Genomic DNA, 23,597 nt, shown 5'->3' with positions numbered 1-23,597 from the left:
CTGAATGTTCCCGGTTTACGCCGGAGCGAAGCTCCACTTAACGGAGAACTGAATTCTAAATTATTAGAAGACGTTCTTGATATGATTGATGAAAGGCGAGACCAATCCCTTATTCGACTTCAGAACTATCAACAAATGACCGCTCGATACTATAACTCAATGTTGAAAAACAGACTTTTAAATGTAGGAGACTTTGTTTTAAGGCGAGTGTTCGATAACACGAAAGAAGAAGGAGCTGGAAAACTCGGGATTAACTGGGAAAGCCCTTATCAAATCACAGAAAAATCTGAAATGGCATATACCGTTTACAGGACCTTGACGGTAATTCCGTTCAAAGGCCTTGGAACATCATCAACTTGAAAAAGTTCTATTGCTAAAACAAACATATCGAACTACGATTTGGCTTGATCCTATTTTGGGTACGTAGGCAGCTCGCTCAACACGAGTCTAGCTATAAAAATAAAAATATTACTCCAATCATGGAGTCTTGTTTTTAATAAAGCTCAATCTTTTAGCATAAATATTAAAGTACGTTGCGAACAATGTATGAAGAGTATTTTTAGCTAAAGCAAAAACCAGATCTAGAAGGATCTTGGATTACGGAATAGCTCTGCTCCTTGGCCTGCGAGGTCAATGATGTTCAGGATACAACCTGGCATGTTTCCGTACTCCTGTAGGCCTATCTCGATCCAATCAGAAGGATGGGCTTCGAGGCGATGAAGCTCGCGAGCAATATCGAGGCGACGCTTCTCTAGTTCCATTCTCTTATTTCTAATCTCTTTTCTCTCATCTTCGAGCTCTTTATGCCGAGTAATAAGCTGAGAAAACAAAACGCTTCGTTTAATAAACAACGAAAGGAGTCAGGTTACTAGGTTGAACAATACCTTGTTAATAAACTCTTTAGCCTTGACACGATCTTGAGCTGATAATCTCTCGATTAACACATTTGGAACCTGAATGCTGATTCCCCACCCTAATGGGCGTGACTCTTCTGGTGCGCCGGTTGCTTCCGTTTTTACAAGCTCGATGTCTGACATTTCCGGAAGATCATCGTTTTTTTTTTTTAATGAGTCGGAGGGATTCTCTGAAGAATTACCTTCCTTGAATATTTTTGTAGAATTATTGTTGATTAAATTCAATAATGAGCTACACCTACTTTATATTCGAAATACACTCAATCACATTTAAGAGGATCAATCGACGATTTCCCAAAATCTGAAATTACTTGCTTCGTGGAAAATGTAAGCGAGTTAATTACTGATTATATTCCCTAAATCAACGCATTAAATAAGATTTGAGTAAATCGGCAAATTTAAAGCAAAAAGGGAAATATAATTAATGTCTGGGCCGCCAGCCCAATAGTATGTTACAAAATAATAAACAATTAAGAAGGAGGAGGGTTCGCACAAGGAACGTCATCGGACGATGAACCGTTTTCGCGTTCGTCGGGTTCGAGGCTCCTTTGGTAGATATCCCAATGCTTCTTCAGAAACCTGAAGTGTTCTCGAAGACAGCCGGGAATACGAGCGATAGAGTCAAATCCCCTCCTCTCCCAGTTGTGAACGTCCGACTCCAAACGTCGGATCTTCCTTTCGGTTCTAGCAATCCGGTCCTCGAGGTTCACTACAAGAATATTAGTTTTTAATAGCAGTGAAGTATAGCGTTTTATGTAGTTATGCTATTAATAATTAACCTCTGAATTTTAAATAGCGTTTCCAAAAGTTGAAACGCTACGATAAGTTGTCTATATGACAACTAATACTCTCTCCCGAATTGTTTTTATTCTATGTATTTTTTTACAGAGACAGAATATCAAATACTATATCTAAAACGTTATGGTAAGGTTAGCGTGAAAAAAGTGTGCCAAAAATTTGGGCTAAAAATACTAAAAAATAAAAATCAATTGAGTAAAAATTAGGCTCCAATTTGCTTGCTCACTTGGTTTTCTTTTTTTTTCCCACACTTAGTTTTTCTCCAAATCCAAATCTACCCAAACCCTAATTTAATCCCCTAATTTTCAACTTCTTCAACTTGAACCCCACCATCGCCTCTTTCTCTTTCAAAGACATTCACCATATCCGCTTTGACGATCCACCTTTCCGCACTTCCCTCGAGAGCTCAGATCTCCGATCTAGAGCATTTCACTTCTTCTCCGCTCAAAATCTGGATATTTTCGGCGATAGGCAATCCGGCCAAGTTGTTCGTTCTTAGAACGATACTCAAAAAATGAGTAAGCAATCGATCCATTTGTTGACCTAGAAAATTTCGGATCTATAAGTTGAAGTCTATTTTTCCGCCGAGCAGCTGCGCTTTCGGCTGAGAAGGTAAAAGGAGAGACGCCATGGAAAGAAGTAAGTTTCTCGATCTCTCTCGTGTGAGCTCAGTTATGGTTCTGTGTTCTTCCACTTCCTCCATTGAGTAATTAACCTAATATTCCCCCTTTGGTGTGGTTTTAAGATTCTGCAATTGATTTCTTTGTTCATCAGATAACTAATTAGGTTTATAGCTCTTCTTCTGATACGAATTGATTGATTTGTGTTATGTAATGATTATGGTTAGGTGACTAGAATCATAGATTTGAGCTATATAAATTTGGGTCCGAGCTAAAATCCGAATCTTGTTGTAGGACCTGCGAGGTGTTACCGTCATATCACAAGGGTAAGCAATACCCAAAATTCAACATGGATACTAGCATAAGGTTCGTTGAACTTCTTCATTCATTTTTTAGTATTTTCTCAATTATTTATTGCTACTTTTTTGCCTTCAGTTTACTTACGTCTCGATGACAAAAAAAAAAAAAAAGTTTACTTACGTCTCTATGTAACATAATCTTTTCAATATATGATTCTCAATTTGGCAACAAAATATGTTGTTTTCCTTGACGTTCTTGTTTGCACCCAGTCAGGCTTCAGTCTACAACCTGTAAGTGCAAAGACCTCTCGTGTCGTTATTGCTTTTCTTGTTGTACCATCAGATATCACAAGAAATACATATTCAAATTATTGATTATTTATGAAAAAATATGACGACATTGTAACTTCAAAAATGATATAAGTCATAAACTAAACATATAATAAACATATATAAACAATGCTAAGAATCAATATTTTTGAAACAAATATTGTTGTTTCATATACTTTATCTTGAGTTAAATAGCAAACTAAAAAGAAATAAATATCTATTTCGGTAAATGATAAGTGTTTAGCTTGCCATTATAAACAAACAAAAGGATTTTAGCAAAATATGGGGTTCAAATATAACACATAATATTTAAATTGACTTTTAGAAATATATTTATTTTTTTTTATTTTTGATAATAGATATACCAATATTTAATGTGTATAATAAAGATATAGAAATCCAAAATAATATATAGCATGAGTAGGTCTTGGAAAAATACCACTTGGTAAATTAGATGTACATTGAGAAAAATAACATGAAACATGTAATAACTATGCATTATACAATACATAGAAAGTAAGAATAATATATATATATATATATATATATATATATATATATATATATAGTTTTATCTGAAATAAATTAGGTTTTCACATAGGAAAGTAACATAAAACATGGAATATCTAAGTATTTCACAACATTTAGAAAATACGTGTAAACATAAATTACAACTATATGATATATTATAAGTTTACACAAAAAATCTTTGTCCTGTAATAGTTGAGTGGTATAGGGGGAAAATCGTCAGAAAATGCTTTAAAGCATATTCTCTACTTGGAAAAGAAATGAGAAGCAACATGATTTGATATTTTTCTTTTCATCTTCTAGAGTTACTTATATATCTATGCAACATGATTGAGAAACAATTGACGTTAATGAAAAAAAGAAGCAAGTGAAAAATAATTATAACATAAATATTATATTGCATATTGAATTGATATTCCTAATATATGAGATGGTATTAATGATCATATGTTACATATAATAAGATGATCTAATTGTATATACAAACCTTGCCCGAGAATGATGAAGATAGTTAGAAACTTAGAATGGTTAACAAGAGTAGAAATAATCTCTTCATCCTAATGACATAAATTCACTCGTTTTTTTTGCTTTTGAAAATAAGAAAGAAAAATGCCAGTTATTTAAAAGAAGTTAAAATATTCCTCGTTCAAACATGTCTATTTTAAGTTATATATCTCCTTAAATTCCAAAAAATATATGGTTTTCCAAATTTCCGGGGTTATGCTAATATGGTATGTTTAGCTTAAGACTGCTCATTTAAAAGTAAAATATCCTAATTTAGATAAAATTCATATATACCATACATATATACTCGTATTCAATTTGACTGCATGCATGGTGATTGCGCCGTCAACCATTAAATTATATCGGACTACGTCTTAGACCTTTTTGGCTAAACATTAGAACACTAACCCTCATCTTCCTCTTGAGAAATAGGTCTTTATATGATTTAGTAGCCTTAACTTTAATGTTTGAGGGTATTCGGGAGGATAACTCATTTTTTCCTCCTAAAAGCCAGCTGTGGCCGTGTTAGCTTGTGTAGGAGACCATCTCATTGGAGCCTAAATATGACAAACGCCGTCTATTGAGTGATCTCCAGGAGCAAAGTATAGAAACTAACAAAGTTCAAGATTTACATCTTACATATTCATTGATTATTCTAAAGGAGGTTTATGCCAACACATAAAGAATGAACCGACATTTCGGAGTAACCTAAACACTTGTACACAAGATATAAAGTAGAGTCCAAATGAATATTATTTGAAGAATAAATAAAGTTTGTGTAATGAACAGATATCGCTCGATTGAGAACGAGGACATAGTGTTGTGGTAAGAAGACTTTCCGATTATGCCAACGATAGAAGCTAGCTTAGAACTTAAACCGGTTAATTTATATAAATCAAACTCGATTCTTGGGATCACACCTTTCTTCGAGAAAGACTTGCAAGTATGTGACTAGATTTTTCATCTAAGTCGGACACCTTGGATTTTAAATGTCATTATGTATACTTTTGCAATCAAATAATCTTGTATTATATAGCTGTTTATCTAAGATAGCTAGAATCATAGTCTCAATATGCCACAAATACTCTCTCATTCATCTTTTGACATAAGATTTTCTTAATAGGTAGTCTGTTTACCTTTAATCATGGTTATGAAAATGAACAGAAATTTCAGTATTGTGAAGTACGTATGGAAGTAGTGAAGGATGGTCTGCAAACTACCATAGCTACGCGGCCACCTCTTTAGTTGCTTCCATTTTTGCTAAATATAATTCAAAACATGTGGCTAAAAGCTGTACAAAAGCATAAGAAACACATTTAAGAGATAATGATGGATTAATAAATATGGTAAGAAGAATTATGGACAAGATTTTATCATCCATCTAATAGGGTTTTGAACATTTCCTTTGAGTTAAGGAACTTAACCCGAGCGCCCTAAAGTTGATGGTGTCGAGTGACACCCTCCCTTGGTGTTGATTGACACCCATCGTTTTGGGTTGAGAATGTTACATGAGTATTCGCTCGAATCAACTAATTAGGAAACCAAAAGTCAAATCCCCTGCATCTACACAGTAAGTAAAAAAAATGATATCCAATGCAATTAGGAACCAAACTGTAGAGAACAAGTACCAATGTTAAAAACTTTATTCTCAAAAGTATATAGGAAGCATGTAAAGAAAACGCCTGATAGTGCTTACACTAGCCAAAGACCGTAATTCCCCGAGACACTCGAAAAAACTAAGATGAGAAACCCTCTTAGAGAACTTATGAAGAACACTTTCTTTTTTATTCACTTGCTCAACTTAATTACGAAAGAAGGGGTGAAGAGGTATTTATCGCCTCCAAGGATGGCTTACAAATGTTGTAGATTATTATACCATCATCTCTATAACTCTACTAAAATATCTAGATTTTATCTTACAACCTTCTAGGTTATTCTACATAATTATCTAAATATATATCTAATAGAATTCTCTAGAACACTTAAAGTGGTGATGATTTTTTATGATACTTCTAGAGAATTCTAGAGCTTAGGCTTAATTTTGGGTTTTGTAAACCCATAATTAAGCTTAGCCCAAAATCAAGTTTAACTTCAATACTCCCAAATTAAGCTTAGGCTTTATTTTTAATATATATATATATATATATATATATATATATATTATTACATAATTATAAAATTAAAAAGATAAATTTTTAGAAATTATAAGATGAGTTAAATAAAATTGTTAATCACTTATGACACCTAAACATATATAGTCCCGATGATGCTACCTAAAACATTGTAACTGTACACTAAATATTATATATATATATATATATCTATAGATATATATTAAAAATAAAAAATAATAGTTTATATATATAAATAATTAATTAAATAAATAATATTTTGATTTTTTTAAAAAACTTATAGCCCCGTGGTTTACCGCGGGTTTAAATGTAGTCTATAGGTGAAACAGTACAGTACACAAATCTGACCAACTCTTAGAATAGTGTCACATTTCCGTAAGACGTAATGCCCAAAAAGACAAGTCATGTTACTTTGTATCCTTAAACAAGTAGAATACGATTATAATAACATAACAAGCCAATATATTAAAGAGTTTTTTCATACTTCTGTAACCACCACCAGAAGATCACTACTATGGTTAGAAATGTATGATGAAAGGGAAATGGAGGAATAAGGATAGATCAAAGCCATCCTTTCACTCAAAAAAAAAGACGTAATGGAGCTTGCATCCCTTTGCATCCTCAACATACCTATGGGATTAGAATCCAGCATCACAAGCATGTATGATTAAAGATTCGGAAATAAAAATTGCCTCAAGATATAAAGCCATCTTCGATGGTAACCAATGCTTTTCTCTTGACCCCTAAAAAAAACACAAGTATTTTGCAAAAAACAGAGAAATCCAACAACACTAGGAAATATATAGAAACAATGATTAATAAAAACATGAAGAAGAACAAATCAGGAAGAAACTGCTTCAGCTTCTTCTAATTACCAGTGATAAAGAAAGCTAGTTCAAAAAATATGCCAACAAAATCAACTTAAACCAATAATCTACATCAACATGAACAATGTCACAAGTTAATATAAATGTAACCCAAACAAGACTTGCCACTTGGCATCATTCCTCAAACCTATACATAGTCAACAAATTTATATAAAAGCAGAGCAATCTCAAAGACAACAAAACAACAACCCCAAGATATCATAAACAAGATGACTTTCTGTCTTGGACCTTCAACTATCTATCAACACAACGAAGGACAGTATGATCCATAACAAAAAGCATCTCAGTGATATATATGATGAAAAGACACACACCTTAACCTCGATGCAATAATCTACCATCAAAGCAATAACGGAGAACTGATAGTAGGATTTTCACTAGTTCTCAATTCCTTAAATCACTATCATGTTATTGTAGAATTTAAGATGTCAATCCAATTGGGTGAGATTCTAACGATCAAGATGCAATCATATTTCACAGAGTCAAGCCAAGCATAAACAGGTTTTGGAGTTTCTAACAGTCCTAAGTGAACATGCAGAAAACATAAAATCTTGCAGAAATACACAAAATACTCGACCAACACTGCATGTTGCCAGGCACTGGGTATGGTCTACCATTTAGAAGAAAAACAGACATAAAATGCAAGAAATATACTCGACTGCACAGTCTGTTGCCAGACGCTGGGTGTGGTCGAGTATATGAGTGAGAACAGGCAAGAAAATGCAAAAACTCAGCAACATGCAATAAGAACAAGCAAAGAATATGAATGTAAATAGAGAAATCAATTGGAAGAGAAATTCCTAAGGATGGGGTAATCGAGTAGTGAAGTCTCCTTAACCTATCAGGTGGTTAACATGCTCAACAACCTATCCCTAGACAACAAGTTCAACACCAAATCAAAGTGCCACCGCAACAGAGATCCTCAAGCTAAGCTAGTTCCAAACTCAAACACCATTGACGAAAGCTAACCTAGTAGGCTTTACGAATCAACAAGTTAAATCCAAAACGCTCTCTGTAACCAACACCTTGGTACAGAGACACGAATCTCTGGAATTAGTGTTATAGACATTTCATTGAACACCTTGTGGGTGCGAAAATATCTGGGCTCAAATTCCAATTAATCAGAATGCAATTAGCATTAAGAACAACTTATCGAGAAGCGATCTACCAATCATACTCAACCACCTAACAAATTAAGGACTCTAAACTACTCTAATCCATCCTCAAGAACCCTAATCACTACTTAAGATTCATAACTTATAACATAAACCCAGAATTCTCTAAAATCTTCATAACTTAAAGATCTCAACAAGATAAACAACTTTGTAGAAGAAATCAAATGCAAATACTCAATAGATTAAGAGGAATTCGGATTACAAATATGAAGAAAAAACACTAATTGTTCTGCAGAATAAAGCTTAAGTCTCAGAATTAAGAGAAACAACCTATTTATAGCAAATATTAAGAAACCCTAAAACACAAAACGACAAAGTATTAAGGCGGTTTAAGGATACATTCGACTCATGCGATCGAGTAGACGAGGTTTCTTGCTCTGGTCGCGACATGGTCGAGTGAAGGGTCGAGTGTCTGCTTCATCCTCTTCTCTTCCTTATGCTCAAATGTCTGGTTGAGTACGGATTTGAGAAGACTCTGAAGCTGCTAGGTTGAGTTCGTGGTCGAGTGGTGGAAGAGTGAGGCGATGGAGGGTACTCGACCAACATGGTTGAGTATGCGGTCGAGTGTTCTTGAAGTGAGCACGATCGAGTGATTCTGAAGTGAGGTGATAGAGGATACTCGACCAACAGGGTCGAGTAGTTGGTCAAGTATTCAGAGAGTGATGGTGGATGTGGATACTAGACCAACAAGGTAGAGTAGTTGGTCGAGTATATGATCGAGTTCTGGGAGAGCGATGGTGGCTGTGGATACTCGACCAATAAGGTAGAGTAGTTGGTCAAGTATGTGATTAAGTGCTGGAATAGTGATGGCGGTTGAGTTACTCGACTGACTTGGTCGAGTGTCTGCTTGATTCCGCTTTGCTTCTTCCAATATGCTCACCAACAGCTCCAAATCACCTGAAAACAACTCAAAAATGCAACATGTATGCAAAACTATCCTAAACATGCAAAGCGTGCAAGAACGATGAAGAATGATATGAAACAGTGATGAAATGATGCTAAAGTGATGACAAATTAATGCTTAAAACAAGTAAAATATAGACATATCAAGAACAAACATAGATCAAAGCCATCCTGCGAGTCAAATCCTCAGCATTCACACATACACATACAAAAAGAGCCACCACAACAAGCAGTTTTTGGTTCTATTTAATTTGCAAATCTTGTAGCTTAAAGAAATCCGAAATAGAAGGACGATTTAGCAAGCCAGAGACCAAGTAAGAACCCATATAATTTCCGAACCAGAGATCACCACATAGTTATGTTGACTATAATTTCAACATATTTGTAAATAGATACTGTAATTTCAAACTTAGACGATCATCTCATGTTAGTGTAGCATCAAACAACTGTAAAATTAACAACTTCCATGTGAATGTGAACATACCACAGAAGAAACCAGAAACTCCAGTCTCCTGCATACACGAAAGTGTAAAATAACACAAAATTAGTAATCACATAAACATGAAAAGTATAAATGCAATATAGACCTTGGAAAAAATATCAACTGTTGCTGACACGCCCGTTTTGATGTAGCAACACCACCTTTTCTGCGAAACGTAGATAACTGGAATTTATGATCTCTATAAACGTTGTAAAAAAACAAAGTAAAGGGACAGAGAAACGTTGGATCAAATTTGGCTTGGCACATGGTACTCTATGATCTTTACTTTGTTTCTATCTCGGCTTTGCTGAAACAATAAACGAACCGCAAAACAAATCTCTTTAGCCATCAACTGAAACAAGAGAATCAAAGTGAAGTGAGTGATGAAAAAAATATGAAAAACACGCAACAAGACATGAGGAGAAATTATATTTGGTTGAAATAATGAAGTCAACCATCTACTGTGTAAGAAAATTGTGATAAGATGCAATGTAATAAGAAGAAGAAAAAATATAATTTAGTACCTTCTTGACAGTATTTTTCACACTAAGAAACTATCTAAAATCTAAATCAAGTAAAAGTTACTCTAAAGTCTAAACAATTATCAACAAAAAACAGACGAAACCGGAAGACCATCAGAAGAAAGAGATAAGGAAGTTGTCGCTCGAGTCAACCAATTAGGAACGAAAAATTATGCTGTGTTAAAAACCCACACGAACTTGCAGAAAAAGCATTACCACAAAAGGGCACCTGCTTATCGTGTCCTGTAAAATCTTAACATAATATATCATATATTAGTTACCTGATCATGGAGAACACTGGTCAGTATTTAGCTTGTCTACCGCATCCATCTCCAAAATGTTTAAGTCCTTAACTGAACCATTTTTAGAGCGATGAAAAAATAAAACCTGTTAAAAGAAACAATAATGAACATTAGAGACGTGATAAAGGTGAAAGGAACACAAACTAATAGAGTAAAAAAGGTTCAAGGAACTTATTTGAATGTGTTAACCAAGTGACTCATGTAAAAGAATTTCAGCTCATGTTGCAACCAAATAAATATCCAGTAGTAATAAGTTTCAACAGCTATTAATCCAAGGAGTGAATAACAAAATGGAGGACAACTCTATAGAAAAGCTCGACTTACTTGGCGAATGAAAAAAAGGTCACAAGTTTCAAATCATCACAAAGACCGTGTAGTGTAGTCTACATGTATATATGGATGGCAAAACATGTAATAGAAAAAGACATCTTAGTTAAAATTTACCTATTACAGAAACAAAACCTCGGGATCTCGCTGAAGCTCATCCGCATTGATGACAGCTGGTGGTGTTCCCATGTGACAGAGATCACTGTATATCGACACTAATTCCCCCCAAGCCTAATTGGAGAAACAGAGAAGAGCATTAGATGAAACATTGGCTAAAGTTGAGAACCAGTGTTTGATTAGAAAGTCTGACCAGTATTTTAAGAGGATTTTGTATCAATATGAAATGCTTTCCTTTACTCATCTGTTCACTTGGAAAACCGAAAACCCTGTTCAGAGCTCAGACAGAACAATACACTATCTTTTTATAAAAAAAAAAGAGACAACAAAAAAAGTTTGATAATATTAACTTTAAAGCTTAAAAAACAAGCAATCTGAGACTTCTTACCTTCCAATACCGGTATTTCTTCGATCCTGATCCAAGAGACCAAGTGAAGTGAGTGATCTGAAACCCACAACAAGACACAAGCCAAAACTCCAATTCTCTGATTTTGTAATTGTTAGATATCCTGCACACAAAAAAGTCTCACACGCATCAGTATGAAAATGTAAAATTGCAATTCTACATTTTTACTTTTATATCTCATTGTGCTGAAGAATACTTTTTTAAAGCACTTGCATACCTTCAACGTGATACAGGAAAACTGTATCTAATTCAAACACAAACCATTTTTAAAGATAATCAAACCTATGTTCATAAAACATCAATTCGCTTCTCATAAGCAAGAGTCTCAAAACGAGAAAGCTCCAGCAACAATGAAGAATAGCTTGAGAATTTCAGAGAATTCTCAAGAACAAACAAAGAACCAAATGGAGAAGAAGATACAATCTCAGATTTTTGCATAATGAGAGAATAAAGGGTCTTCAACTTCTTATTAGGTTCATTCTTCTGTTCTTAATCTTCAAAAGATCTTGACCGTTTCTTTTAATCTTCAATTACCACCGTCCACGTGTCATTGATTTATCACCATCTTTTTCCTATATCACAACGACACTTATGCCAACACCAATAGCAGCTTCTTGAATCATTCCAACATCATTTTCACCATCACCGATTGCCAAAGTCATTTTTCATGTTCCTTCTTTGGCTAGCCGTGTTACCTAGAAAAATATATTTTTAGAGTTGTGGAGTTATTCATACAAGTGCTTTCTGTTTGGGAGAGACACGACAACAGATCACTGATGCACAGTCAACTACAAGGGCAAGAAACCCTATGTTTATGGCTGTCTCCAAGTTATCTCCTGTCAAACCCCATATCTTGAGACTAGCTTGGGCAAGTTTATCTATGCATTGAGGCACCTGAAGTGAACTCAAACAGTATGTTGAAATGGATTTTTGAAAAGCCCCGTCTTTGTAATAATCACAATTACACTATGATTCTTACCCTTGTTTGTACTTACGGATATACACCTTTTCACTCATATGCTGCAATAGACCAGAACTGGTAAAGAACTTACCCTCTTTGTGATGCCTAACTTGTTAATTCTGGTGTTCGTGCGGGTGATTTTGATGACATAAAGCTTCAGCGCCTTGACCTCCCCTTGAACTGTCTCGGCTCTGTAGTTAAAGCAAAGAGCATGTAAGCCAACAAATCAAGAACATGGGACACTAGTAGCTGTGATTTGCTAAACATGTCATAGTAAAAAGAGCTAGTAATAGCTGAAAAGCAATAAGCACAAGCAATTAAATCTGAAGACCACCATTGAATAAAAAACAGACAAAACCTGAAGACCATCAAAAGAAAGCCGCCTCTCGACTCAACCAATTAGGAATCAAAAAGTATCATACAGGTCTCACCTCCATCATGAATTGATTCTGAGTTAAACCCACACAAACTTGCAGAAAAAGCCAACTCACGAGCCTAAGCCAGGAACCCCAATGTGATCTCTAGCAAGAACTTAAGAGTTTTGAATAAACAGAAAGACCGTTAGCACTAAGGAATAATGGGGAACGATCTAAAAGCAACTTCTTTGCGTCTTCCACATAGTTTTGATAATAATAAGTAAGTTCAATAAAAAGTTAAGCATCCAACAAGAATATGTGACTATGATTTAGACTCTAAGAAAACGTTTAGTCAAATGACATAAAAAACCCTAGAGATTCAGGAAACTAATGATAGAAAACCATCCTCCTATGCGACTAAAGCAAGAGCAAAAACATGAACGCTCTATAATAAAGAGAACCTAACACAAAGAAGGGAACCCACATAAACAAGAGCCGAAGAATACAATCACTTTGGCCAACTAATCAAAAAATATTCTCTCTGAAGAACAGAAGGAACCTGAAAATCCATATCTTGGAACATCAAAATCTATACGTATCTAGAATCATCGACAACCTATAACCAAGAGATGTAACACATAGATTAACCAATTAAAGCAGCTTCGATATCAAACAAAGAAACTGGTCCAAAGACAGCCGCTTAAAAACTAGTGAAAGAATTACTACAAGATTGTTAGCAAATGTAACATGATACCAAACCAATTACTAGCGCAGCCTACATGCTATCAAATTACAATATATACTAGTTACTCTCTCCTTTTTAAACCTTTCGAAAACTGATTTGTATATATATACCCTGACTTACATTTACCAAGAACATGAAAAAAACCACGTCTCTTTGAGGCAGTGCTAAGACCAATAGCACACCCAAACAAAAAAAACTTTCCAGCTTCACTAGAGAGATGGCCAATATGCAGAGCAAAATCAGGCAAGGTGATTGCACATAGAAAGATTTATTTGAAGCAAGATCCTTAACACTATATGCACTAGCTTCTTTCTTTCTACAACAAAATAATAACAATTTAGATGCAACATTGGAGTTATCCAAATAAAAAATGACAAACCTGTAACCACAAACATTATTCAAAAGGATCATCTGTTGGCTATTGCTGGAACCCCAGTTTTGAGCAATGTTAATGTACCAACACCAGCTTGCTGCCAGAACAAAATTGATATCATGATTGTTGTAAATAGATAAATATATTGTAGTTTCAAACTTATACGATCATTTCATGTCAGTGTAGCATCAAATAACCGTAAAAATAAAAAGTACAGGGAGAGAGAAACATTGGACCTTATTTCTTTGTGCACTCTTTGAACTTTACTTTGCTTCTCTCTCATTCTGAAACAGTCAACGTTAACCATCAATCCTATCTCTTCAGTCATCAACATAAACAAGAGGATGAAAATTAAGATTTCCGTTTTGTACATAAGACGAAAAGAAGTAAGCACAACCAGTTCTTAACCCCTATTATATTGAAAATGTGAACCATAACCTTTTTTCTTCAAGGAAGTTCACATGATATGTCAATATCTTCATATATGTATTAGGAAGAATCAAGTAGAAACATAAAAAATGAGCTTATACTATTTACCGGAGAGCAGAAGAAGAATTAAATGCGGAAGGCAAGGTTCCCACTGCCAGACTGATCCTGCAGCAGAAGGGTAAATTGTAAACAAACGTTTCAGGAATTTAATGCAGTATATTACAAAGGAAAGACAGTTCAGATTCAAAATCTGAGTTATCCAGATAAGTAATCATATGCAATCAAAAGAATCACATGTTGCTGCCAAAAAAATTATGGTTTGATGACATGGGGTTGCCAGTTGTTGTCATAATGTTTAAGAAAAACAGTTAATAACCCAATGAGATCCCAATCTAAAGTAAGGTAGGAAACGAGTAAAACCCATGAAACCATAACACAACGCTCAAGCATCCAAGTCAGACACAGCATAATCCAAACCACTGCATCTACAAGAGAAAGCCACATGTTGCAATTTAGGAGCCAAAACCTATAGTAGAAGCGTTTCTCACTTTGAGAAAGAAAGAGACCAAAACGTGATATCCCTTGTATCTTCAAAACATAGCACCACACGTTGAAAGGTCATCGAAACACTGAAGATTAAAACTAAGGACAATTCAATTACGAAACTCCACACAAAACCATCAAAAGAAAGTGATAAGGAAGCCGTCGCTCGAGTCAACCAATCATGAACCAAAAAGTTTGATACAGGTCTAACCTTATAATTTGATTATGTGCTAAAACCTTACGAACTTGCATAAAAAGCATTGCCATAAATCAGTGAACGGGTCACTAAAACCTTAACTGAACCAATATTTCCAAAGAAACTGCCGAAAAACATAGACAGATAGACTCAAAACCTAGTAAGCGAAAAAAGGGAAAGATTTTACGAAAATTACAATCACAAGAAGGTACAAAATTTCATCAACGGATTTCTTGGTTAGAGTGACGAAACAATAAAACCTATCACCTGTAATATAAGACAAAACGGTTTTGAGAGTTCCTGGATCATAATAGAAAACCTGTTAAAAGAAACAATAATGAAAATCAGAGACGTGATAAAGGTGAAAAGAACACAAACTAACTGAGTAAAAAGGGTTCAGGGAACTTATTTGGATGCATTAATCAAGTGACTCATGTCAAAGTACTCCTTGTTGTAAAATGAATTTTAGCTTACGCTTTAACCAAATGAATTTCAGCTCACGCTGCAACAGCTATTAAACCAAGTATTGATAACTAAAGGGAAAAAATCTCTATAGAAAAGATAGACTTACTTGGCAAATGAGAAAAGGGTCACGAGTTTCAAACGCCATGAATTTTTTCAGGTTGAAGAGTATATTGAAAACATTTTAGAAAGTTCAGATCCTGGAGTGAGATGCAGTTCTCCTTATAAAAGAGTCATTTAACAAATTGATGTTTCGAATAAGAAAGAAAAAAACAGAATAGCCAGTAAAATGAAAAGACCATGTTATGATTTGAAAGAACTCTTGCCTCTGGTTTAATCATGTCGAATATTTGACAGAGGATATCTTCAATGGTTCTCTTCATTGGGAGTGATCACCCCATCTCCATCCAGGTCTATGTACCTGCAAACATGGTTTTAACCAATATCAAGGGAAAAAAACAGAAAGCTGCCAAGATCTTCACGAGTTCTTCTTTAGCATCCATGTGAGAATCATAATTATTATGTAGATTCTCTTGACCAATCTCTTCCTTCATGGATTCTTCATTAGAACTTGTATTTTCATCAATCACAACACGATTGTTTTCTCCTCGTGGAACCCGAATCGCTTCCTCTCTAGTTTTCTGTTGATATTTAATCTTATTGATTAATACATGCATCTGATGTTCAAAATCAATTCCACTCTGTAGATCTTTAGTTGATTTTTCTCTTCTGCCTCTTTGTTGATTTGTGTTGTTGTTGCCGTTTCTGATCTTGGTTGTCAACAACGTCATCTGATTGGTCAAAGCAGTAAGAGCCGTGGTAAGAGTCGTGGTAATAGTCGACGCAAAACCCTCGAAATCTGCTTTGGTAACCGGGTGATCTCCCATGGCCTATCAAGCTTCAAAAAGAGACAGGAGAAAACCTGCTCTGATACCACTTGACGCAGTCGGAATCTCTAGGAATAGCAAACACTATGCCTAGATAGAAATCAAGTTCGCAAGCGTCGAACTTGAAAGGTTGAAACTCTGGAAATCCACCAGATTAAAGAAAAGCTCTCTGCTTTTATTAATTAGAATGATAAAACGTGTACTGTAAATAACCTAGGATCTCTATATATATATAGAATAAAACCAAAACATAAAATAGAAAACCCTAAACAAAATAGAAAACGTGAAATAAGTAAATATTAAAAGAAAAGGTAAATTCCCTAAATTTCTCCTACATCAAAACCTCTTTGGAAATTGGAATCAAAGTCTTAGCTCTTTGCCTTGGTCCTTGGTTCCCACTGCTACACTGACGCTGCAGCAGAAGGGTAAATTGTAAACAAACCTTTTAGGTATGTAATATATTACAAAAGAGAGGCACCAACATCAGTTTTTCCATCGTCACTTTCTATAAATGCATTTCCTCTGTCAATAGGTCATATTGGTCAAAGTTAATGTATCTATATCAAAAGAAATATTGTCTTGCAGCAACAATCAAAAGAAATACCTTTTTATGTTTAAAAGTGCAACAAGTTGTGGAGGTTCTTTACCCTCAAATATACGGCCCCCCAAGAAGATCAAGTTATTAAACAATCTTCCAGAGCTAGTGGCTATTACTTACAAGAACAGAACAGGGTACCTGCACTGGTCTTCCCTTCAACGAATTTGTCACTGTGCTGCTAGACGAAGTGCTGCTTTTTGATTCTCCTAAAATGGGGGAAAAAATTAGGTGGTTAAATTCAACATGTTCAAATATATACATAAAGCCATAACAATAAAATACAGAGCCTGCTAACAAAATCCTTAAGAAAGAAGTAGTCAAACCCTTAAATACCCGACTAAAAATGGTTTTAAGCCCTCACAACCCTTTTATGTCATAAAGGTTATAAAATGGTACCATAATAGAGCTTGAACAACAACTAACGTATTTTTTTAAAAATGAGAAAATAAAGCCAATAAACAAGTATTGATCAATCAGGTAAACTCAGCGAAGGAAACAATTCAAAAGAATTGATTCGGCCAACTCCAAGACACATTATAAAGAAGTATTCATCAGTCAGGTATAAAGAAAACCTGTTAAAAAGATTGAATAATGAACAATTTCAGAGACGCGATAAAGGTGAAGGAACACAAACTAATTCAGTAAAAAGGGTTCAAAAGGAACTTATCGAAATGCCTTAACCAAGTGACCCATGTCAAAGTACTTCTTCCGGTTATCAAATGAATTTCAGCTCATGTTGCAACCTAATAAATATACAGTAGTAATAAGTTTCAACAGCTATTAAATCCAGGTATTGAATAACCAAACATAGGAAAACTCTATAGAAAAGCTACACTTACCTGGCGAATGAATAAGTTTCAGAGGCCATGAATTTGTTTAGGTTGAAGAGTATTTTGAAAACATTTCCAGAAAGTCTTTCATATCCTGGAGTGAGATGCAGTTCTCCTTCTGAAAGAGTCATTCAACAAATTGATGTTTCGAATAAGAAAAAAGAAAAAACAGAATAGCCAGGAATATGAAAAGACATAGGATATCTTCAAAGATGCGATGCAGCCGCTCTTCGTAAAAAAACTGCATTTAATTGGGAGTGCCCAGTTCTATATATGCACTTGAATCTGCAAACGTTGTTTTAATCAATATCAAGGGAAAAAAAAACACAAAACTACCAAGATGATGTGTTTAACATCCATGGGACATAGATGAGCATACCAACAAGACAAAATGGCTGAAGAGAGAAAGGAAGAGACGTGTACCAATACTCAAGACTATGCTCAGATGATTTTCCTCCTCAGCGAGAATAAAGTATGCAAAATCGTCATAACTCACCTTCCCCTCAACTTTGCTTGTAAATTTCCTATGGACCTAAGTGAGAAACAGACGTAATTTCAATCAAGAGATAATGAAACACCAATAGTTCCCAAAATCTGAAGTATATAACATGTTGAAAAATATCCAACAAAAATATAAAGCCAAATCCACTACTCTTATAAAGATGCATGTTTTAGCAACTTTGATTACCTCTGGTTTTGTATTTCAGGGTTCTTGGTAAGTAGGTATTGGCACATCTGAATCCTCTGAACATGTAAGCGTTTAGCAGTGTTCTCGTTACATGTCCACACATTGACCAACCTAGACAAAAACTTAAGCATGAGTATCTAGTAAATGCATTTCCTCCGTTAAGATGTCATTTTCAAATATATACATAATGCCACAAACTGATTCAATGAAATCCATCACAATATATGTACTCAAACTTCAAAAGTCGAAAGGCAACAACTCATAACAATAAAATACAATACTAACAGCAGAGTCTTCTAACAAAATCAATGAGAAAGAAGCAGCCAAACCCTTAAATACCTGATTAGAAATGGTTTGGAGTCCTCACAACCCTTTTATATCAGAAAGGTTATAAAATGGTACCATAATAGAGCCTGAACAAAAACTAACTTATTTAGTGTTTTTTTAATGAGAAAATAAAAGCCAATAAAAAGAAGTATTCATCAATCAGGTACACTCAAGAAAGGAAATATTCAAAAGGATATTGATTCGGTCAACTCCAAGACACGGCAAGTATTGATCAATCAGTTACCGAAAACCTGTTAAAATAAACAATAATGAACATTAGAGAAGTGATAAAGGTGAAAGGAACACAAACTAATTCAGTAGAAAGGGTTCAAAAGGAACTTATTTGAATGCGTTAACCAAGTGACCACCCATGTAAGTACTTCTTCCTGGTCAAATGAATTTCAGCTCATGTTGCAACCTAATAAATATACAGTAGTAATAAGTTTCAACAGCTATTAAACCAAGTATTGAATATCCAAAGGGAGGAAAACTCTACAGAAAAGCTACTTACCTGACGAATGAATAAGTACTTATCTCAGAAGAATTTAATCCTTGGAAATGATTAATACCCTAGAAACGCCAAAATCCATACCCTAAGAGGACTAATAATGATTTCCTCTCTCCGATGCAAAACTCAACAATCTACAACAAAAACATGCTGTGTCGTTTTGTACAAATGAAACTGAAAAACAGATCACTACCTGAACGTATATCTTAGTTTCAATACGGGTATTCTATGTTCATGAATTAATGGTTAGTGAATCCAAAATCTGAGGTAGACATTATTGTTTCATCAAGAAGGCCATATATACCACAATTAGACTCAGGTCTAACCTCCAATATGAAATGATTCTGTGTTAAACCTCACACGAACTTGCAGAAAAAAACATTACCACAAAAATGGCGACTGCTAATCGTGTCATGTAAAATCTTAACAAAATATCATATTGGTGGTAGCTTACATTATAATGGAGAACACTCTGGTCAGTATTTAGTCTGTCTACCTCCATCTCCAGAATGTTTAAGCCCTTAGCTGAACCTATATTTCCAAAGAAACTGTCAAAACAAATAAAGAGCGGATAGACACAACCATCATCAAGCAAAAGATATAAATCAAAGGATATTTATTGGGCGTGCTTTGTATTAGAGCTGAAGCTTTATCCACATTTCTTCAAGCTGAAATTTTCAAAAGTTGGTTGTCACACCTGTCCGGCTATTCGTCCCAGTTGTACACAAGGTAGCAGCACACCATTCAACTGAAGCATTAAATAATCAACTTGATAAAGAAAAAGGTAAGCATCATCAAAATACAGTATACAATTACATACAAGGTCAAGATCCCATATATCTATCGAGGAGTCCATTGATCCAAGAGCTACAAAGTAACCTGCCAACACCAAAAGCAAAACTTGAGAAAAATGATAATCTCACCCACAGGAAAAAAAGAAGTCGCTTGGAGAGGACAATCAAGCCGTGTTGTGTACAATGGAACCTCGGGTATAATCACGTCATGACGAAGATACACGTTCCCGGATTCCTCGTATACATAAACAAGTATTGATCAATCACGTATAGAAAACCTGTTAAAAGAAATAACAATGAACATCAGAGACTTAATAAAGGTGAAAGAAACACATACTAATTCAGTAAAAAGGGTTTAAGGAGCTTATTTGAATGCGTTAACCAAGTGACTCAAGTCAAAGTACTCCTGCATGTTGTCAAATGAATTTCAGCTCATGTAGCAACCAAATAAATATTCAGTAGTAAAAAGTTCCAACAGCTATTAAACCAAGTATTGAATATCCAAAGGGAGGAAAACTCTATAAAAAAGCTAGACTTACCTGGCGAATGAGAAAAGGGTCATGAGTTTCAGGCGCCATGAATTTGTTACGGTTGAAGAGTATATTTAAAACATTTCCAGAAAGTTTAGATGCATGCAGATCGTGTAGTGAGATGCAGTTGTCCTTCTGAAAGAGTCATTCAACAAATTTATGTTTCGAATAAGGAAAAAAATAAAAACATAACAGCCAGGGATATGAAAAGACCATGTTATGATTTGAAAGAACTCTTGACTCTGGTTTAATCATGTCGAATATTTGACATAGGATAGCTTCAAAGAGTACATGTTCCTTCCATTCGATGCAGCTGCTCTTCGTAGAAAAAATGCATTTCATTGGGAGTGATCAACAGAAGAAAGCCACATGTTGCAATTTAGGAGCCAAAGCCTAGTATACAAGCGTTTCTCACTTTGAGAAACTCTACAACCTAAACCAAGTAAGTAATATTGGTAGAAAAAATAAAAGAGGCAAAACCTGAGGACCATTAAAAAAGAGAGACCAAAACGTGATATCCCCTGTATCTGCATAAGAAGTAATTTCAACAAGTCAATAAAGGTAACAATGCAAAAAGGAATAAAATAGTAGAAAGAAAACACCCATGAATCAAGAAAGTTTCTCAAGACAGTGCAAGAGTTGCCCCATATAATACCAAAACTCAAACAAGGTTATCGCTGGAAATAACGGAAAAGTTAGATAGCAAAGTTTGAGATGTTTGACACACAAAACAGTCTCACACGCATCAGTGAAGAAAATGTAAAACTGCAATTCTACAACCTAAATCAAGTACGTAATATAGTTATAAAAAAAAGAGACGAAACCTGAGGACCATTAAAAGAAAGAGACCAAAACGTGCTAGCTTTCTCGTACTGGGCTTTGCTTATCTCTGGATCCGTCACTATATCTGCTTCTCCGTGTAATACAAAGAAAGGTATTGTTATCTACACAATCCGATCACATGTTGTCTTAGTCAAGTAATTTTGTCAGGAAACTCATATCATGGGATCAAAAATAATATATAAGTAATGAAACTCGTGGAGACTATCTTCGAGGTTCTTGCTTGTCCTGAATATCTCAAGTGCTGTTTTAAGCCTAGGCTTGTCTTGATATATCAGCTTGTTGTCCCTTACCTGCATTTAAATACACCAAAATATTTCTATAACAATTTTAGATGGTGAGAGGTTGTTATACTCCATATACACTATACAGACCTCTTCTCGCTAGACGAGGTCCTTGAAAGCAGCGTCAATCACGTCTTTTGTAGGAACTATTTTCCATTTCGGTCTGATTTCTTCGACTCTAGTTAACAGATTAATCACCACGGGATGGGGCTGCACCTTCTCAAATATCTGCATATTCATACATAACAATATATTTGAATTTCGGTATAATCTCCTAAGACTGTAATCAAAAAATTGGTTATTAGCTTACACATTGGAGAAACTAGAATGGCACACCAGAATCCTCTGTCTTTCTTGTAAGCGTTTTGCAGTGTTCTTGTTACCCGGCCAACTTTTCCGTCAGAAACCACACGCCCATCGATTTTCACAACCTATAACCAAAGAAGAGGAGATTATTATGCTCAAAGACTTACTGTTTTCATATGGTAAGTAAGATCCTTAGAAGATGCTGAAAAAGTGTTGATGAAAAATTGTTGTTTTAAGTTAGTGAATGTCATAGATTCTGGTTCAGAACCTGAAAAAGTGATTTGAGGAAATTTTCTTCGACTCTTCTCCCATAATTAAAGTAAATCACTGGCACTGATAGATACCAAAAGCAACTCAAGTAATTGCGGTACCTTGGTCTGCACATGAAGAAGTGTTTGGCGTTGCTGACTCAGATCTTGGGAAACTGAGATGCCAACCTCAGCTTGTCTCCAGCATTAGTCTTCTACTCTCCCTGACTCTGTTGCTTGATTGGTCAAGCCTCTTCACTGACATTGCCAATCTACCTCTTTTATCAGCAGATACCTGGAACGAGGACAATAATGTCAATCGCAACGCCTCTGCCATCTAAAAGTTTGTGCAAAGATGACAAATAAAGAAGGGTCCCTCAGGACACATAAGCTTAACTGATGCGAGTCAATTAAGACAACTAAGATAATGAGAAAGCAAAAGTTTCTATTTAGGATTTAGGAGCTTACTGCACGCAGATCCGCCATTCTGGATTCCATCAATTCGCCACGGACGAGACTCGTTTGAATTCCTTTTTTAATTGGTTCAGATCAATTTACGCTCGTTTGAATTCCATCAATATACGCGCTTTTAGTTTAGAAAGACATACAACTTTAGCACTCGGCTGCAAACTTCTAGCCTCAAGATCCATTTTCCAGATCTACAAAACAAAACACAGAAGCATATATTGAGTTTTAAAACTAGAACAGAAAGGTATAAACATTAAGCAAGTTGATTGTGAATACCAAGTCATCAGCTTCTTCTAATCATGACTTGATCTCAGTAATCTTCCACTTCTTATCCCGTGCAAAAGCTCATAACTATATCTAATCAAATCTCTATTTCGAGCACCACAAAATGTAACAACTTCGAGCATGTCTATGCACTATGACATCAAGAAAGACAGTTGTAAGCATAGACTTAGAAACAAATGAAAAACCAACTTAATAAACCTCTGCAGCTACATAATTAGGTTCTTATCTATAGTCTTGATCCAATAGTTGATTCGTTTCAAACAGTGCTTGCAACAAGGAGTAACTCACAAATATAAAGGAGACGAAATCAATCCCAATTCAGAAGTAAAAAAAAAGTATAATGGAGTCAAATCATATAGGTAAGAAATCATATACACAAGTAAATAAAAGTAACTAATGAAATCAACTATCAAGAACCAAATATTGGAAAATAAATAACGAACAATATCTTTGACTCCTTCTCCTCACAATGCTTCTCTCTTAAGAGAACATTGAAGTTACGTAAAGATAAAATGAGCAACTTATCTTTTAAATGTCACGATGCAATCATGTAAATACCAACAAAAGAGCTTCACGTGCTGCTTAAGAAAAAGTGAAATGAATGGGAAACCCTCTTGACTCCTCTACGATCTAAAACAAACAGAAAATACTCTCAGTAATATAAAAAATAAATTCTGATTTGAAAAGACCATGTT

The 23,597-nt window shown here is 34.9% G+C and overlaps 5 long non-coding RNA genes across 13 annotated transcripts; 1 reads left to right on the top strand and 4 right to left on the bottom strand.

Moving 5' to 3' along the window:
• Positions 1 to 1,330: 1,330 nt before the first annotated feature.
• LOC110228074 lies at positions 1,331 to 4,510 on the bottom strand. Its single transcript, XR_002331679.1, has 3 exons — positions 3,977 to 4,510; positions 2,813 to 2,920; positions 1,331 to 1,623 (listed from the first exon to the last, which is right to left on the bottom strand). It is a non-coding gene; the product is annotated as an uncharacterized LOC110228074 (long non-coding RNA).
• On the top strand, positions 2,021 to 5,024 carry LOC110228072. Of its 3 annotated transcripts, none has more exons than XR_002331675.1 (3): positions 2,021 to 2,351; positions 2,627 to 2,698; positions 4,783 to 5,024. It is a non-coding gene; the product is annotated as an uncharacterized LOC110228072 (long non-coding RNA). The 3 variants fall into 3 exon arrangements; XR_002331677.1 differs by lacking the exon at positions 4,783 to 5,024 and adding an exon at positions 2,906 to 3,083; XR_002331676.1 differs by lacking the exon at positions 4,783 to 5,024 and adding an exon at positions 4,504 to 4,781 and having other exon boundaries at positions 2,022 to 2,351.
• Positions 5,025 to 5,066: 42 nt separating this feature from the next.
• Positions 5,067 to 5,910, bottom strand: LOC110228073. The gene is made up of 2 exons (XR_002331678.1): positions 5,690 to 5,910; positions 5,067 to 5,556 (listed from the first exon to the last, which is right to left on the bottom strand). It is a non-coding gene; the product is annotated as an uncharacterized LOC110228073 (long non-coding RNA).
• Positions 5,911 to 8,411: 2,501 nt separating this feature from the next.
• Positions 8,412 to 19,139, bottom strand: LOC9311659. Its single transcript, XR_002331915.1, has 18 exons — positions 18,979 to 19,139; positions 18,652 to 18,890; positions 18,313 to 18,423; positions 17,634 to 18,156; positions 15,419 to 17,537; positions 15,115 to 15,358; positions 14,217 to 14,273; positions 13,916 to 13,963; positions 13,686 to 13,776; positions 12,637 to 12,736; positions 12,297 to 12,396; positions 11,462 to 11,939; positions 11,227 to 11,347; positions 10,839 to 11,082; positions 10,374 to 10,479; positions 9,858 to 9,923; positions 9,678 to 9,737; positions 8,412 to 9,602 (listed from the first exon to the last, which is right to left on the bottom strand). It is a non-coding gene; the product is annotated as an uncharacterized LOC9311659 (long non-coding RNA).
• Positions 19,140 to 19,476: 337 nt separating this feature from the next.
• LOC9313326 lies at positions 19,477 to 23,531 on the bottom strand. 7 transcript variants are annotated; one of them, XR_002331917.1, is made up of 14 exons: positions 22,894 to 23,531; positions 22,758 to 22,808; positions 22,618 to 22,679; positions 22,273 to 22,444; positions 21,906 to 22,026; positions 21,686 to 21,823; positions 21,296 to 21,604; positions 20,952 to 20,998; positions 20,685 to 20,864; positions 20,481 to 20,606; positions 20,132 to 20,347; positions 19,968 to 20,026; positions 19,845 to 19,895; positions 19,477 to 19,678 (listed from the first exon to the last, which is right to left on the bottom strand). It is a non-coding gene; the product is annotated as an uncharacterized LOC9313326 (long non-coding RNA). The 7 variants fall into 7 exon arrangements; XR_002331922.1 differs by lacking the exon at positions 19,968 to 20,026 and having other exon boundaries at positions 20,071 to 20,347; XR_002331916.1 differs by having other exon boundaries at positions 19,477 to 19,895.
• Between the last annotated feature and the right edge of the window lie 66 nt (positions 23,532 to 23,597).

The sequence above is a fragment of the Arabidopsis lyrata genome (genome assembly GCF_000004255.2).
Source record: "Arabidopsis lyrata subsp. lyrata unplaced genomic scaffold ARALYscaffold_5, whole genome shotgun sequence".
Taxonomy (NCBI): Eukaryota; Viridiplantae; Streptophyta; class Magnoliopsida; order Brassicales; family Brassicaceae; genus Arabidopsis; species Arabidopsis lyrata.
The sequence above is the reverse complement of the archived record's forward strand: the minus strand, read 5'-3'. Positions and strand labels throughout refer to the sequence as shown.